The 8,635-nt window shown below is 38.8% G+C and overlaps 1 non-coding gene across 1 annotated transcript; it reads right to left on the reverse strand.

Annotated features, from left to right (window-relative positions):
• Window positions 1-7,040: 7,040 nt before the first annotated feature.
• Window positions 7,041-7,147, reverse strand: LOC148803504 (small nucleolar RNA R71). Its single transcript, XR_016081698.1, has one exon. It is a non-coding gene; the product is annotated as a small nucleolar RNA R71 (small nucleolar RNA).
• Between the last annotated feature and the right edge of the window lie 1,488 nt (window positions 7,148-8,635).

Genomic DNA, 8,635 nt, shown 5'->3' on the forward strand with positions numbered 1-8,635 from the left:
AGTGTAAATGTATAAAGTGCATGTTTGATTCATGTTGTGTGGTATGTTTCTGTGTAACACCCTTAAACTAGACACTTAATGAGACTCGTGTTAGTTTAGAATGTTCACAGCTGTTCGATAAGTCAGGGGAGATTTATCCTGCCAAGGATGACACTAGTGTGCTGCTAAGTGTTGGGGTGGCCTGTCTTAGCCACCAGGGTGAGACCCAAGGCACATGCAGTGTAGGATTACTTGAATCTTTGAACCGGACCAGATTTCCAGTATTACCCTAGACCTTGGAAATTGATGGGCAAAACTGGAAAGTTACACCTGACCCCTATACTTGATTATGATACTGCACTATGTGTCGGATTGGACTGTCTTTGATATGCCAATCAGTGAGATCCTTAACGGGGGTCAAAACTTTGGTATGTTGGGATAGTCTGAGAATTCATCTGAGTGGGTAATGATCGGCCCCTTTGTCAGACAAAGGTAATGATCGGGGATGCACTCTCTCTCATAGAAACCAAACTGCCGGCAGTTGATTTCAATCATTGGAATTTTGTTTTGCAAAATTTATATATAAGATATATAGATATGTATGGTTTCAAAATGTTTGCAAATGGTTTTAAATCTCGGGATCCATGTGAGTAGAGAGTGCAACACTGTTCCTTGTAGCCGAGGGAGAGGTCCTCTCTTGTCGGGTAGTGTTTGATCATTATGGGTTGAGAGGTTAAGTGTAAGGCCATTTAGGTTAACACCTGATGCGCTAATCTTGCATCTGTCCACAGTCCCTGGGTTTTTATAAGATGGCTTGGCCCAGGGACCACTTAGTGTAAGTGTTGGGCCCACAGAGTCCATGTGATGGGCTCAAGGGGTTCACTGGGCTTTCCAGTGAAGGCCTTGTAACAGAGGCTGGGCCGAACCCATGTGGCTGATGTGTAGATCAATGCTTGGGTCCCACACCATACAAAGAAGCCCAACTGGGCAGCAGTTTGGAAGCTTGTTGAGCACTTAATGCATATTGGGCCTAAAGCCCATTTCGAACTGGTTGATTTAATTACCCACTTAAAGGGGCGGATCTGAGATTAGGGCAAGCCAAAGGATTGGGTCTTGACCCTATCCACTCTTGGAAACCAAATTCAAACAAAGATTTGAATCTGGTAACCTCTTGATAAGATCAGGGGTGGGCTGACCTAATCTGTAGATAGGATTAAGATAATTCCCTATCCAAATACAGATTTAGATTGGGATAACTCCTAATAAGATTAGGAGGTTTCTTAATCACTAAGAAGGAGGAGAACCCCTAGTCTTGCATTACCAGAATTCGAACCAAGGGTTTTGAGTAGAAAAATTCTCCTGCGTTTTGAGATAGGATCTCAGAGTTCTCCTCCAGCCGCCGCCGCCATTCACTGCCTAGTTTGATCTCTCTGAGAGGGAAAGATCAAGAAGGTGTTCAATCTCTCTGTACGGTGCTCTTCGCTTCCATCGAATTCTTGTGAAGAATTTGGTTCGTAGGATGAACAATGCCGGTTCTACTTCAGCATCACTGCGTCATCTTCAATGGGAGCAGATCTTGGGAGTATTCTTTGGGCGTGAACACCAACATTGGGAGATACCGACTCTCCGTATCAGGTATAACCCTTCCTTTCTCTGTGGTTCAGATTTGGTTCGGTTTTGGTCGATTAGATCCTTGAATATTGTATTCTAAAATCAGGGAATATGATTCCCAGTTGGAAGGGATGAGAGAATTTTTTGAAATTTGCCCACCCTATTCCGCTGCATTCTTGGTGTCCATACGATGGATCTCTCCCTCCTTTCAGTGGTATCAGAGCATAGGTTCGAATCTTGAACCAAGAAAATCATATCTGAACCTGCACAAATGGGCAGAAGCTGTTCTACCTGGATTTGCGCAGATTGTTATTTTTATTCCAAGAAATTATTTCTGGATGTGGGCGATTGATCTGAAATTAATTTTGTTAAATTTGAAATTTATTTGGAAATGTTCTTAATTTATTTTTTTATTTAAATGGGTTGTTCATACATGGAGATCGAAGTGCAGATTTGGCACAGATAGTCTGCGCAATCTTTTTGCAGTTTCTATTCTATTCGGTCTGTAAAATAATTTTTTTTTATTTTTCTAGAATGAATGTATAGGATTCAATCAAGAATGTAATTAATTAATAGAAATTAGGGTTCTATTTTTTTAATTTCTTGATTGAAGATGGTGGCGGCGTTGGAGATTTGCAGATCGTGATATCACATTCTGCATTTTGCAGTTTATGAAACTACAACCCTTGATTACTAACCTCTGTTTTGCAGGTGGTACGAACAGTCCATATCTGATTTTTGATTGTCTAAAATCAGAAATATTAATTTCAGATCTTTCTTGAATTGTTTCTTGAATTAAAAATTGGTTTTGGACCGTTTTGGACCAGATTGGTCCAAAGCTGTTTGGACCGAATCTAGGGTTTGAACGGGGCTGTTCTCAGCCCTGATTTCTCCCACTTTTAGTCTGAAACTAATCTTTAATTGGAAGAACCAATTCGGCCCAACCTGTAAAGCCCAGTTTTAAAGAGTTAAAATTGCAAAAGCCCACTTTTGTGTAAAAGCTATATGGGCCGAACTGCTAACTGATATTCAGCCCATATACCTAGATAATGTTAATTGTTAATATTATGGATTATAAATGGGCTTATTAATGGGATTTACAGCAAGTAATTGATTATATCAATTCTTCCATTACATGCGATGTGTGGATGTTTGATGTGCTGTGACCATGGGCCATAAGCATTTGGCCCGTGATGATACGATAGTGGCTCTTGCGCACACCATGGCTGAATGCACATCATTGCCATGGTGTCCCTTACGGTCATTAGATGACCCCTCCCTTAGTGGTGGGCCCGACAACCCTGAAAAGGGACTCGTGCGGAAACCCTAGCCGAATTGGGCCACCAGAAATTTGACTTTATGAAAGTCAGTGGGAGCCACTTTGGTTTGACCTAAATTAACTAGGGCGTAATCACTTGTTCCCTCCGGTAATATGAATGCATGTGATAGGGAGATCCATATGATGGACTCTCTAAAGGCCTTCCGTCATTAGCATGATGATGGGTCCTTCAGTAATGAGGAAACGCACCATAAAATTGGGTTATCCATTTGCTGTTGGGTCTGTCAGAGTGTTTCATAAGATGATAGGGGCGTCATAGACCGATGTGGGAGGGGCTTCACCAGAAAATAGAAACTCTCTCACGGTACCTTGGTGTAACCTGAATATGATGGGTGAGCACTCACTAGACAGAAAGGTTTACCCTAAAATGGCTATGAACCTTGTCTGACAGAGGCCAAAGGGAAACTCATACGATGAGTGGTTATGATCCGTCACAGAAAGGTGGTGAGGTTATGCAGCTGAAACAGTTGACTCCATGCACCCTATGTGATTTCCCACATTTCCAGAGACATTTTGCCGTCTCCGTCACTGAGATAGGAGGGAAATCTCAGAGATGAACAAATGGAAATGGAGCATAGATTAAAAGCCATATTTATGTAAGTAACATGAATCAAACTAAGGTTGTGGACTAACGTTTTGCTGTTTTACCAGAAAATGGCAAACGGACAATTTGCTAAGTTGCTTGACGACAACAAACTTAAGGGCCCAAACTATGCCGACTGGTACAAAAACCTTATGTTGGTCCTGACTTCAGAAAAGTTAGATAAAGTGGCAAAGAATCCTGCACCGGATCATCCGGGAGACAGGGCTTCAGAAGCCCGCAGGAGGGAATACCAAGAACGGGAGGAGAAGAACTCCCTAGCCTGCTGCTATATCATAGCCTCTTTAGATAATCCGATACAGAGGCAGTTCGATCAGATCGAACTCGCCAAAGACATATTGGATAGTCTGAAAACTATGTATGAAGAGCATAACCGTTCTACTCGCCAAAAGGTCCTGAAGCAGTTCATGACCGTGTAGATGACCAAGGGGCAGCAAGTTCATGACCATTGTCTCCGGATGATGGTTACATAAACGAGCTGGAGGCCCTTGGGTTCGGGCTAGATCTAGTCACACAGATAGATGCCATTCTTAACTCCTTGCCTCCATCCTTCAATCCGTTCATTATGGACTATAATATGAACAAGCTGAATGTCAACGTTCAAGAGCTCAGCAATATGTTGCAACGCGCCGAGGAATTGATTAGAAAGGATAAGCTGATAGCCATGCTTGTAGTAGTTGGCAAATCTGGCAAGAAGAGGAGGGCAAAGAGGAAACCCCAGAAAAAGGCCACTAAATCTAAGAAACAAAAGAAAGACAAGGCATCCGATGCCTGTCACTTCTGCAAACAGGCTGGCCTCTGGAATCGGATCCCAACCATTTTAATTTAGTTTTAGATTGAACTTATGTTCTTTAATTTTCAGTCCAATTTTTCCTTCCTACAAATTTACTTTTATTCAGTTTAATTTTTGGCTTTGTTTCTTTTCTACAAATATGGAATTTGGCCAAGTAAGATGGAAGGCCTAGCTCGAGAAGTTCGAGGGTCAAAGGAGAGATCTAGAGACTGCTACCTCTGATCAAATTACAAACTTTTTTATTTTATTTATTTATTTAGTTATTTATTTTTATGCACTTTTCACTTTCAGAAATGTTTGAATTTTATTTTTAATGAATTCCAATTGAATTAATTAAAGTTTTGTGATTCTGCAACTTCCCTTTTTGTTCTTTTACCCATATTAAAGTTTGTAACGATTTTTCTCTCGCTTCCTTGTGGATACAACCCATTCTCACCATTTACCACGTTTTTAATTGTTATGAGAAACGGAAAAACTTACACATATTAAAACTGGTGTTCCAAAGTGGATAATGACACGCTTCCAAACACACCAAGTTTTTGGCGCCATTGTCAGGGAAGCAACGTAGAAAATTTTTAATTTGCTTTGTCCGGATCTATTTCATTATTTTTTTTTATTTCCGTTTGATTACTTGATTTGTAATCTTATTTGAATTCTTGTTTCTCTTTGATTTTGTAGGACATAATAGCGAAAGGTGGGGTACTAGATAATTGCTGGACTGCGGAAGAAAAGAGAAGAGAAGAATTAATTGGATTGCATTTCAGGTGTTGTCGTCCCATTTTATTTCTAATTTTTCATTTTTAATTTTTGAACTCTTTTTTTTGGTAGAATAGTGATTTTCAAATTTTTAATTAATTTTTTTCTAGATCCGATTTATATTTTTGTAGCATTATTTTTCTTTCGTTTTGTTTCGAGATATATTTTTTTCTTTTAATTTCTTGTTCGAATTTTTGCTTTATTAGGTTTTTTTTTTATTTTTAGATAAAAAAGTTGTTCGTTTATTTTATTTTATTTTTTTGTTTCTATTGCCACATAATCTTTCATTTTTTTTTGTATTTTTGGTTTCATCTTTTAAGTAGCTAACTTTTTTGTTAGAATTTATTTTGGTAGTTGTTAATTTATTTTTAGCACAATTAATTTTTTATTTTCTGTTTTCAATAATTATTTGTTGCTTTATTTAGTTGCCCTTTAATTAGTTATTCAATTGAGTAATTAATTGTTAAATAGAAAATTGTTCAAATTTTCGAATTTGAGTTTAAATTTCAAATCTGAATTTAAATTTGAATTTGAATTTGAATTTGAATTTGAATTTGAATTTAAATTTAAATTTCGAATTTCGAATTTTAAAAAAATAATAAAAAAATAAAAAATAAAAATAATTCAAAAAAATTAATTAATATTGTAAAATTTTTGCATTTGCATTCCAACATTTAGGGTTTGATATGCTAGAGCATGCATCATCTAGGATTATTTAATTGTTGAAATTATCTTGTTAGTTGTGAATGTGTTAGGATTTCTTTTTATTATTTTAATTGTTCATTTTGCTTAATTAGTTTGCTTTATTATTTTATGTTTAATTGCTGAATTGCATATTAGAAATAATTGTCCATGCATTGTAATTAGTGGCATTTCTTTGTTTATTTTGTTTCTCTTTCGTTAATCCATTTAAGGGCAATCCAACTTAAATAAGATAAGATGGGGATTTCATCACCCTTCCTTGGCCCAAAAATCACCACCCTTCACGTTCGGTTCACCCTAAACCCTAATTTAAAATTTGGATAGCAAGACCCTTTAGAGAGCTTCACATTTGGCTCAAAGGTGTGTTGAATTTTAGGGAAGCTTGTAATTACTTTCCATAACTGGCGGTTGGTCTAAGAAAAAAGGTTAAATGGCTACGCCTAAGCGGGTTTTGTGGTTACTTAATTAGGTCCTTACGAGAGCAAGGGGAGCCTCCCACATCCCCACCTCTTACCTGGCTAACCAAAGGAAGTGGTGTAATTCCAAGTGAACTTAAAAGGATTCACATTGGTTGAACCACTAGTTTAGGAAACCCTAGGTCAACCCATAGGTCGTGTGTGAGAATTGCTTGCATTCTTTTAAATATAAAAATTCAAATTTGAATTTAAATTTCAAAAAAAAGAAAAAATATAAAAATATAAAAAAAAATCAAATTTGTGTTTAAATTTCAAAATCCAAATTTGAAATTAAAATTCAAATTTCAACAAGAAGAATAAGGGACTTCTGAGTTGTATGTTGGAAAGGAGATCTCTAAGGAAAGAAACTGTAGAACCCATACCCGAAATAGAGAGATACCTCCATTACCAACATCACAACCAAATGGCCGGAACAATGATGCCCAAACTAGAAAGTTCAAGGAATACTTCACTCTAACCCAATATTACCCTTCATCCTGCATACAGTTGCCAGATACTCAAGCCTTATAGTATGAGATTAAGTTCAGCACAATCCAGATGCTCTCCTCTTTCTATGGGAACCCGAGTGAGGACCCATACAAACACATAGACAAGTTTCTAGAAATCTGTTCCACTGTAAAGATCTAGAACTTCAATGATGATGCCCTTAGATTGATTCTTTTCCCCTTCTCCTTGAAAAGTAAGGCCAAAAACTAGTTGGGAACTATAGGGAGACCTATTAGAACTTGGGCAGTAATGCAACAAGAATTCCTTAGAAAGCTCTATCCTATAGGACAAACCAATACCATGAGAAGAGCCATCACTAAATTCACCCAAACACCGGGTGAACAAATTCATGAGGCTTGGGAGAGAATGAAAGAGTTAATGAGAAAATGCCCATACCATGGCCTGTCCCAGTGGCAAATTGTCCAAGCCTTCTATGAAGGTTTGACAGATCAATATAGGCAAATGGTAGATGCAGCCTATGGGGGGCATTTATGAGAAAAAGTGAGGATGAAGCATATGCACTTTTCGAGACCTTGAGTGAAAACTCCATCAATAATGCATCCTTGTATTCCTATGAAAGGTCGGTGGGACCCACAAAGAGGGAAGGGCTCTATGAAGTCAGGAATAATACAGAGCCTGAGGCAATAATGGATTTGAATGCCATTTCGAGAAAATTGGACAAGGTAGATCTTCTAGCCCAGAAGCTTGACCAATTTTTCACCTTTAACCAGCAACTAGGCCCATCTACACCTTATCTTGAAGTTTGCTCCATTTGTGCCAACCCGATCCACCAGGTTAACGATTGTCCCACGGTAGCCCAATTTCCGCTATTTATCCTAGAACAAGTTCAGGCATCCCAAAGTTTCTCAAGGCCCAATAATGGTCCATTCTCAAATACTTACAACCTTGGGTGGAGAAATCACCCTAACTTTTCTTGGAGGACACATCAACCCAATTCATAGTCCCAACAGTATCATCATCCATCTAACTCCATGCCCCAACAATTTTAGAGGCCATAAGTACAGAACCAATTTTAGCATATGTACCCTAGGAACCAACCGGACCAACCGTATCAAGCTTACCCTCAACCTCCTCAGACCCGTACAATAGATGACCAATTCATGTAGCTTCAACAGCTAATCCTAAATCAGCAACAATCCATTGCCAGATTAGAAAGCCAAATAGGACAGCTAGCCGAAGCTAATGCGAGGAGAGAAGTAAGGAAATTACTGAGTCAACTGGTTGCAAACTCTAGGAATCAGCCACCGGGTCTTCCTCCAAAATAACTTTAACCACCTCCTAAGAAAACCCTTAGTTTGAAAATGCCAAAGCTATTACAACCTTAAGGAGTGGGAGAATTTTAGAAGACCCGTATGAGGAAAAGAAAATTGAAGAAGAAGAAAAGGAGAAGGAAAACCCTAAGTTGGGGGGAGAAGAAGAAGGAAAGGAAACTTTAGAGGAAGAACCTTTAGTGAACCAACCTATGGTCCCCCTTCCAACCGCACTCACAGTCGAGCCGTTGCGAAAGAAGAAAGAGATTCACAACGAAGAGATCAAGGAGCTCTTCAAACAAGTCCATATTAACATCCCTCTCCTCGATGCGATTCAACATGTCCCAACCTATGCCAAGTTCCTGAAAGAGCTTTGCACTCAAAAGGAGCCACAAGCAGCCCCACAAAAAGTGATGCTCTCGGCAGATGTTAATGCGGTCCTCCTAAACCAACTACCCCGGAAGATGAAAGACCCGAGTGCTCCTCTCATAAGGTGTGTCATTTCTAGAATCACCTTTGATTGAGCCCTATTGGATCTTGGGGCTAGTGTAAATCTTCTTCCGTTCATTATCTACGAAAGATTCAGGATCGACGAGTTAAAACCTACCCCGGTAATTCTAC

Source organism: Nelumbo nucifera, chromosome 1, assembly GCF_055504915.1.
Source record: "Nelumbo nucifera cultivar China Antique chromosome 1, China Antique-T2T, whole genome shotgun sequence".
In the NCBI taxonomy this organism is placed as follows: Eukaryota; Viridiplantae; Streptophyta; class Magnoliopsida; order Proteales; family Nelumbonaceae; genus Nelumbo; species Nelumbo nucifera.